Source organism: Penaeus japonicus, unplaced genomic scaffold, assembly GCF_977035675.1.
Source record: "Penaeus japonicus unplaced genomic scaffold, GWHDUDI00000001_assembly GWHDUDI00000009, whole genome shotgun sequence".
In the NCBI taxonomy this organism is placed as follows: Eukaryota; Metazoa; Arthropoda; class Malacostraca; order Decapoda; family Penaeidae; genus Penaeus; species Penaeus japonicus.
The window spans coordinates 1,901,496-1,911,842 of NW_028234411.1; positions in this window are offsets into that span (position 1 = coordinate 1,901,496).

A 10,347-nucleotide genomic window follows, 5' to 3' on the forward strand; every position below is an offset into this window, starting at 1 on the left:
GCTATTTTTTTCCCCATTGGCGTTGACTCCCTTTTCTTCCTTTTTTTTGGCTTCAAGGTTCTCCTGGTGCTCTGGTTCGTTCCTGTTCGTCGTGGTCAGGGGATATGGAATATGGAATATGGATTCTAATAATATTGCAGGTTAGTTCAAGTTTTGTGCCACTGACTCGGAAATGTTTGGCTTTTTCCCCTCGATACTACAAACTTTTGATAGAATAGGATATATATATGGAATATGTATATATATAGAATAGACTTGTTGATAGAAGCTTCCGTTTTCAAGAAGTGGTCATCGTCACAAGTTGTCGGTAGCTGAAAGGGAGTCAGTGCTAGATTATGAAAAATTGAGAAAGAAAGTATCTTTACATTATTTCAGGTTTGAGAACCAGCGCTATTTTGAGTTGAGTGGACAATTTCAACACATTTAAGCATGACATACATGTCCCCTAGACATAAAAATCAATCAAAATTTTCCCTTACATAAATTCATCATAATTTAGTACAAACACGATAGAATAAATAATTGCATATATATATAGGAAGTTACATTTATATCCTAGGCGATTATATGGCTACCGAAATCATGATACTTACGCGCTGTTTCAAATGAGGTGAACCACTCACGTATGGGCATTATACTCTCAATGTAGTCTTAGTAGCCAGTTCATTGTTCATCTCTTGTGGCATTGGGATGAGGGTTGAAGAAAACTCTTCTTGCATATTTAAATATAGAATATAAATTCTCTGTATGATGAAGAAGGCATCAATTGATTCTTCTCCCGGACTTTCTTGTAGCACTTTAATTTCTTGAATATATCTACGCAATTCTTCATTTCTGGCCTCCAGTTCTTCTAATATGTTTTCCATATCTTCGACGGGGCAAGGGGCTATCTCATTCTCACTTTCCACACGTTGATTTACATTTATAGCAAGCGGCAAAGTTTTATTGGAGAATTCCTCCAATGCCATGGTTAAGTTGACGAGGTTGTCTGTCAGAGATGTTGGCAGGATGGGACTCGCTTCGATGAATGTACCGAGTGATTCCTGCAGGACTTCGCCGCTCGCAATCAGTGACTGGTTGATGGCTAACTGAACTTGCCATAACTCGGTACGACAATCTTGGCCAACCACTGAAACAAGATATATAAAAAAAATTACTACAGATATGACAGTTTTTTTCTAGCCTAAACTATAGTGTTTCCTTATTTTAAGACAAGGTGAGCTTCATCCTAACAGAATTTGTATTGTTTGCTGTGAAAATGGTTGATCGAGTCACCTTTTGTCTGATTCGTAATAGACAAATCTGTTCCTTCAAGCAAACCAAGACGACAGAAATGAAAACAAATTAATTATGTTTCTTTTTGACATTTCTTCCTAAATTGTTGAAAAGTTTGCTTTCCATTACGTTAATATAATCTTCTAATAGTTCACTGTAAATAAAAGCCGAAAAGAACAACAAGAACTATTATCAAGACCTATTTTATCAGAGTACTTTCAAGACACGTTAGAATGAATAAGATTAAGTCTACTTAAGTTCGACATGCAGTGGTAACCCGACAAATGGTTGAACTTTTCCAACAATTACACAAAATACAACAACATATATATACAGTCCATGTTTCCATAATTGAAAATATAAGTGTAATTGATCATTTGATTCCATTCTTTAACACCAGATTATAGACCGTGCTCCATGCTTTAAAATGTATTCTGTTGTAATAATTAAACATCCGAGTTAGGATAGGAATCAATTCTTAAAAATATCTACGGTATATACCCCAATTGCATAACTCTTGTGTTTTACCTCAACTACCCATGGTAATAAACATTTTCTTTTATATGCGACATCTTACAGCATATAAACGAAATATAAACAATTAAAGAGATTACTCTAGAATAAGCACTCGAAAACATAATAATTGTTTTGTTTCTCTGATCACTACAGCACATTTGTATTTCTATATCAAATGCGTTACTGCATTCTACCATCTTTCTCACATAGATATAACCTCGGTAACCTGATTTGGGACTTGAATTTATGATTCCGTTGCTGCCGAGCACCCGCGGGAATTGTCTGTAAAACCTCGCTATCACTGATCTAATAAGAGCAAATAGGTAAAATTCCATGACGTCTCATAAGACATCTGGTTGGACAATTCTTTTAGCAGGTCGTGTAGGGTATCGGATTCAACATCGTGCCTGTCAATCTGATGGCGCGGGTTCGAGTCCCAGTCAGGGAGGTAAAATTTGCATTTCTATATTAAATGCATTACTGCATTCTACCATCTTTCTCATATATATACATATATAGATAGATATATACATATATATGTATACATATATACATACATATATACACAAAAATAAACATATGTTTGTGAGTATCTGTATACAGTATGTATATATATATATGTATATATATATTATATATATATATATATATATATATATATATATATATATGTATAGATATACATATATATGTATATAAATCTATATAAATCTATATATACACAGTGTATATATATATATATACATATATATATATATATATATATATATATATATATATATATATATATATATATATATATATATATATATATATATATATATATATATATATATATATATATATGTATGTATACAGACACATGTATATATACACAAGCACACACACACATATATATTATATATGTATTAATAACTAAAGAGGAACAAATCCAGTCGATGCTAATTCGTGTAATCATGATGCCTGTACTTTATATATGTCAATATATGTATCACAGGAAGTAAATCCTATCATTCATGAAACGTGATTTATGAGCTGTGGGTCTTCACTGACTCCACCTATAAACTTACTGGAATCTTCATTGCTGAATATTTCTGACACTTCATCAAAGATTGTGATGAACTCTTGTTGCACCGATACGCACAACATGTAAGCATTGGTTACGACAGAGACAAGGGAAGCCGATTCATCTGATGAGGCTGCTGGAAGCTGTGATAACTCATTGGAATATCCTGCCAATTCTAAATTTTTGGCCACTAGCTCGGACAGAAGCTCATCCATCTGTTGGACAGGACAAGCTCCTGTGCCACTCTTTACTAACTGTCCCACATTTTTGGCCAAGTCCGAAGTTGCAGTGAAAAGCCGTTCCAAGTCTGCAGCACAGCGGCTGAGATCATCTCTCAGAGAATTTGGTAAATCTGGTCTAGACTCGTTAAGTATGGCAGAAACTCTCAGCAATATGTCACCCCCAATACTTAGTGACTGGTTGAGGGAGGCTTCAAGTCGCAGGACACCAGAACGACACTCTGGATTTTCAACTGAAACAAGAAAATTAAGTAACCATAATATTTTACAGGTCGCACCATACTTTTCATATGAATAGCAAATCAGGCAACCTATTCCAGTAGTTCTTAATACATATAGTCAGATTGTACATGCCAACATATGTATGACATGAGGCAAATTCTATTATTCATAAGTTGTAATTTATGAGTTCTTTAAGATGACATAGAGAAATGCAAGTCATCTATATACTTACTGGTCTCTTCATTGCTGAATATTTCTGACACTTGCTCAAAGATTGTGAAGAACTCTTGTTGCACCGATACGCACAACATGTAAGCATTGGTTATGACAGAGACAAGGGAAGCCGATTCATCTGATGAGGCTGCTGGAAGCTGTGATAACTCATTGGCATATCCTGCCAATTCTACATTTTTGGCCACTAGCTCGGACAGAAGCTCATCCATCTGTTGGACAGGACAAGCTCCTGTGCCACTCTTTACTAACTGTCCCACATTTTTGGCCAAGTCCAAAGTTGCAGTGAAAAGCCGTTCCAAGTCTGCAGCACAGCGGCTGAGATCATCTCTCAGAGAATTTGGTAAATCTGGTCTAGACTCGTTAAGTATGGCAGAAACTCTCAGCAATATGTCACCCCCAATACTTAGCGACAGGTTGAGGGAGGCTTCAAGTCGCAGCACACCAGAGCGACACTCTGGATTTTCAACTGAAAGGAGATTAAACCATAACATTTTACAGGCCACATCATACTTTTCATATGAATAGCAAAACAGGCAACCTATTTGAGCAAATATTAATACATGTAATCAGATATCTAATCTTTATACATGCAAATATATATATCACATGGAGTATATCCTATCATACAAAAGATGTAATTTCTGAGTTGAGGAACATTGCTGACTGAAGAAGGAAATTTATGCCACATATATACTTACTGGTCTCTTCATTGCTGAATATTTCTGACACTTGCTCAAAGATTGTGATGAACTCTTGTTGCACCGATACGCACAACATGTAAGCATTGGTTACGACAGAGACAAGGGAAGCCGATTCATCTGATGAAGCTGCTGGAAGCTGTGATAACTCATTGGCATATCCTGCCAATTCTACATTTTTGGCCACTAGCTCGGACAGAAGCTCTTCCATCAGTTGGACAGGACAAGCTCCTACGTCACTCTCTACTAACAGTCCCACATTTTTGGCCAAGTCCGAAGTTGCAGTGAAAAGCCGTTCCAAGTCTGCAGCACAACGGCTGAGATCATCTCTCAGAGAATTTGGTAAATCTGGTCTAGACTCATTAAGTATGGCAGCAACTCTCAGCAATATGTCACCCCCATCACTTAGTGACTGGTTGAGGGAGGCTTCAAGTCGCAGGACACCAGAACGACACTCTGGGTTTTCAACTGAAACAAGAAAATTAAGCAACCATAATATTTTACAGGTCGCACCATACTTTTCATATGAATAGCAAATCAGGCAACCTATTCCAGTAGTTATTAATACATGTAGTCAGATTGTACATGCCAACATATGTGTGACATGAGGCAAATTCTATTATTCATAAGTTGTAATTTATGAGCTCTTTAAGATGACATAGAGAAATGCAAGTCATCTATATACTTACTGGTCTCTTCATTGCTGAATATTTCTGACACTTGCTCAAAGATTGTGATGAACTCTTGTTGCACCGATACGCACAACATGTAAGCATTGGTTATGACAGAGACAAGGGAAGCCGATTCATCTGATGAGGCTGCTGGAAGCTGTGATAACTCATTGGCATATCCTGCCAATTCTACATTTTTGGCCACTAGCTCGGACAGAAGCTCCTCCATCTGTTGGACAGGACAAGCTCCTGTGCCACTCTCTACTAACTGTCCCACATTTTTGGCCAAGTCCAAAGTTGCAGTGAAAAGCCGTTCCAAGTCTGCAGCACAACGGCTGAGATCATCTCTCAGAGAATTTGGTAAATCTGGTCTAGACTCGTTAAGTATGGCAGAAACTCTCAGCAATATGTCACCCCCAATACTTAGCGACAGGTTGAGGGAGGCTTCAAGTCGCAGCACACCAGAGCGACACTCTGGATTTTCAACTGAAAGGAGATTAAACCATAACATTTTACAGGCCACATCATACTTTTCATATGAATAGCAAAACAGGCAACCTATTTGAGCAAATATTAATACATGTAATCAGATATCTGATCTTTATACATGCAAATATATATATCACATGGAGTATATCCTATCATACAAAAGATGTAATTTCTGAGTTGAGGAACATTGCTGACTGAAGAAGGAAATTTATGCCACATATATACTTACTGGTCTCTTCATTGCTGAATATTTCTGACACTTGCTCAAAGATTGTGATGAACTCTTGTTGCACCGATACGCACAACATGTAAGCATCGGTTACGACAGAGACAAGGGAAGCCGATTCATCTGATGAAGCTGCTGGAAGCTGTGATAACTCATTGGCATATCCTGCCAATTCTACATTTTTGGCCACTAGCTCGGACAGAAGCTCTTCCATCAGTTGGACAGGACAAGCTCCTACGTCACTCTCTACTAACAGTCCCACATTTTTGGCCAAGTCCGAAGTTGCAGTGAAAAGCCGTTCCAAGTCTGCAGCACAACGGCTGAGATCATCTCTCAGAGAATTTGGTAAATCTGGTCTAGACTCATTAAGTATGGCAGCAACTCTCAGCAATATGTCACCCACATCACTTAGCGACTGGTTGAGGGAGGCTTCAAGTCGCAGGACACCAGAACGACACTCTGGGTTTTCAACTGAAACAAGAAAATTAAGCAACCATAATATTTTACAGGTCGCACCATACTTTTCATATGAATAGCAAATCAGGCAACCTATTCCAGTAGTTATTAATACATGTAGTCAGATTGTACATGCCAACATATGTGTGACATGAGGGAAATTCTATTATTCATAAGTTGTAATTTATGAGCTCTTTAAGATGACATAGAGAAATGCAAGTCATCTATATACTTACTGGTCTCTTCATTGCTGAATATTTCTGACACTTGCTCAAAGATTGTGATGAACTCTTGTTGCACCGATACGCACAACATGTAAGCATTGGTTATGACAGAGACAAGGGAAGCCGATTCATCTGATGAGGCAGCTGGAAGCTGTGATAACTCATTGGCATATCCTGCCAATTCTACATTTTTGGCCACTAGCTCGGACAGAAGCTCCTCCATCTGTTGGACAGGACAAGCTCCTGTGCCACTCTCTACTAACTGTCCCACATTTTTGGCCAAGTCCAAAGTTGCAGTGAAAAGCCGTTCCAAGTCTGCAGCACAACGGCTGAGATCATCTCTCAGAGAATTTGGTAAATCTGGTCTAGACTCGTTAAGTATGGCAGAAACTCTCAGCAATATGTCACCCCCAATACTTAGCGACAGGTTGAGGGAGGCTTCAAGTCGCAGCACACCAGAGCGACACTCTGGATTTTCAACTGAAAGGAGATTAAACCATAACATTTTACAGGCCACATCATACTTTTCATATGAATAGCAAAACAGGCAACCTATTTGAGCAAATATTAATACATGTAATCAGATATCTGATCTTTATACATGCAAATATATATATCACATGGAGTATATCCTATCATACAAAAGATGTAATTTCTGAGTTGAGGAACATTGCTGACTGAAGAAGGAAATTTATGCCACATATATACTTACTGGTCTCTTCATTGCTGAATATTTCTGACACTTGCTCAAAGATTGTGATGAACTCTTGTTGCACCGATACGCACAACATGTAAGCATCGGTTACGACAGAGACAAGGGAAGCCGATTCATCTGATGAAGCTGCTGGAAGCTGTGATAACTCATTGGCATATCCTGCCAATTCTACATTTTTGGCCACTAGCTCGGACAGAAGCTCTTCCATCAGTTGGACAGGACAAGCTCCTACGTCACTCTCTACTAACAGTCCCACATTTTTGGCCAAGTCCGAAGTTGCAGTGAAAAGCCGTTCCAAGTCTGCAGCACAACGGCTGAGATCATCTCTCAGAGAATTTGGTAAATCTGGTCTAGACTCATTAAGTATGGCAGCAACTCTCAGCAATATGTCACCCCCATCACTTAGCGACTGGTTGAGGGAGGCTTCAAGTCGCAGGACACCAGAACGACACTCTGGGTTTTCAACTGAAACAAGAAAATTAAGCAACCATAATATTTTACAGGTCGCACCATACTTTTCATATGAATAGCAAATCAGGCAACCTATTCCAGTAGTTATTAATACATGTAGTCAGATTGTACATGCCAACATATGTGTGACATGAGGCAAATTCTATAATTCATAAGTTGTAATTTATGAGCTCTTTAAGATGACATAGAGAAATGCAAGTCATCTATATACTTACTGGTCTCTTCATTGCTGAATATTTCTGACACTTGCTCAAAGATTGTGATGAACTCTTGTTGCACCGATACGCACAACATGTAAGCATTGGTTATGACAGAGACAAGGGAAGCCGATTCATCTGATGAGGCTGCTGGAAGCTGTGATAACTCATTGGCATATCCTGCCAATTCTACATTTTTGGCCACTAGCTCGGACAGAAGCTCCTCCATCTGTTGGACAGGACAAGCTCCTGTGCCACTCTCTACTAACTGTCCCACATTTTTGGCCAAGTCCAAAGTTGCAGTGAAAAGCCGTTCCAAGTCTGCAGCACAACGGCTGAGATCATCTCTCAGAGAATTTGGTAAATCTGGTCTAGACTCGTTAAGTATGGCAGCAACTCTCAGCAATATGTCACCCCCAATACTTAGCGACAGGTTGAGGGAGGCTTCAAGTCGCAGCACACCAGAACGACACTCTGGATTTTCAACTGAAAGGAGATTAAACCATAACATTTTACAGGCCACATCATACTTTTCATATGAATAGCAAAACAGGCAACCTATTTGAGCAAATATTAATACATGTAATCAGATATCTGATCTTTATACATGCAAATATATATATCACATGGAGTATATCCTATCATACAAAAGATGTAATTTCTGAGTTGAGGAACATTGCTGACTGAAGAAGGAAATTTATGCCACATATATACTTACTGGTCTCTTCATTGCTGAATATTTCTGACACTTGCTCAAAGATTGTGATGAACTCTTGTTGCACCGATACGCACAACATGTAAGCATCGGTTACGACAGAGACAAGGGAAGCCGATTCATCTGATGAAGCTGCTGGAAGCTGTGATAACTCATTGGCATATCCTGCCAATTCTACATTTTTGGCCACTAGCTCGGACAGAAGCTCTTCCATCAGTTGGACAGGACAAGCTCCTACGTCACTCTCTACTAACAGTCCCACATTTTTGGCCAAGTCCGAAGTTGCAGTGAAAAGCCGTTCCAAGTCTGCAGCACAACGGCTGAGATCATCTCTCAGAGAATTTGGTAAATCTGGTCTAGACTCATTAAGTATGGCAGCAACTCTCAGCAATATGTCACCCCCATCACTTAGCGACTGGTTGAGGGAGGCTTCAAGTCGCAGGACACCAGAACGACACTCTGGGTTTTCAACTGAAACAAGAAAATTAAGCAACCATAATATTTTACAGGTCGCACCATACTTTTCATATGAATAGCAAATCAGGCAACCTATTCCAGTAGTTATTAATACATGTAGTCAGATTGTACATGCCAACATATGTGTGACATGAGGCAAATTCTATTATTCATAAGTTGTAATTTATGAGCTCTTTAAGATGACATAGAGAAATGCAAGTCATCTATATACTTACTGGTCTCTTCATTGCTGAATATTTCTGACACTTGCTCAAAGATTGTGATGAACTCTTGTTGCACCGATACGCACAACATGTAAGCATTGGTTATGACAGAGACAAGGGAAGCCGATTCATCTGATGAGGCTGCTGGAAGCTGTGATAACTCATTGGCATATCCTGCCAATTCTACATTTTTGGCCACTAGCTCGGACAGAAGCTCCTCCATCTGTTGGACAGGACAAGCTCCTGTGCCACTCTCTACTAACTGTGCCACATTTTTGGCCAAGTCCAAAGTTGCAGTGAAAAGCCGTTCCAAGTCTGCAGCACAACGGCTGAGATCATCTCTCAGAGAATTTGGTAAATCTGGTCTAGACTCGTTAAGTATGGCAGCAACTCTCAGCAATATGTCACCCCCAATACTTAGCGACAGGTTGAGGGAGGCTTCAAGTCGCAGCACACCAGAGCGACACTCTGGATTTTCAACTGAAAGGAGATTAAACCATAACATTTTACAGGCCACATCATACTTTTCATATGAATAGCAAAACAGGCAACCTATTTGAGCAAATATTAATACATGTAATCAGATATCTGATCTTTATACATGCAAATATATATATCACATGGAGTATATCCTATCATACAAAAGATGTAATTTCTGAGTTGAGGAACATTGCTGACTGAAGAAGGAAATTTATGCCACATATATACTTACTGGTCTCTTCATTGCTGAATATTTCTGACACTTGCTCAAAGATTGTGATGAACTCTTGTTGCACCGATACGCACAACATGTAAGCATCGGTTACGACAGAGACAAGGGAAGCCGATTCATCTGATGAAGCTGCTGGAAGCTGTGATAACTCATTGGCATATCCTGCCAATTCTACATTTTTGGCCACTAGCTCGGACAGAAGCTCTTCCATCAGTTGGACAGGACAAGCTCCTACGTCACTCTCTACTAACAGTCCCACATTTTTGGCCAAGTCCGAAGTTGCAGTGAAAAGCCGTTCCAAGTCCGCAGCACAACGGCTGAGATCATCTCTCAGAGAATTTGGTAAATCTGGTCTAGACTCATTAAGTATGGCAGCAACTCTCAGCAATATGTCACCCCCATCACTTAGCGACTGGTTGAGGGAGGCTTCAAGTCGCAGGACACCAGAACGACACTCTGGGTTTTCAACTGAAACAAGAAAATTAAGCAACCATAATATTTTACAGGTCGCACCATACTTTTCATATGAATAGCAAATCAG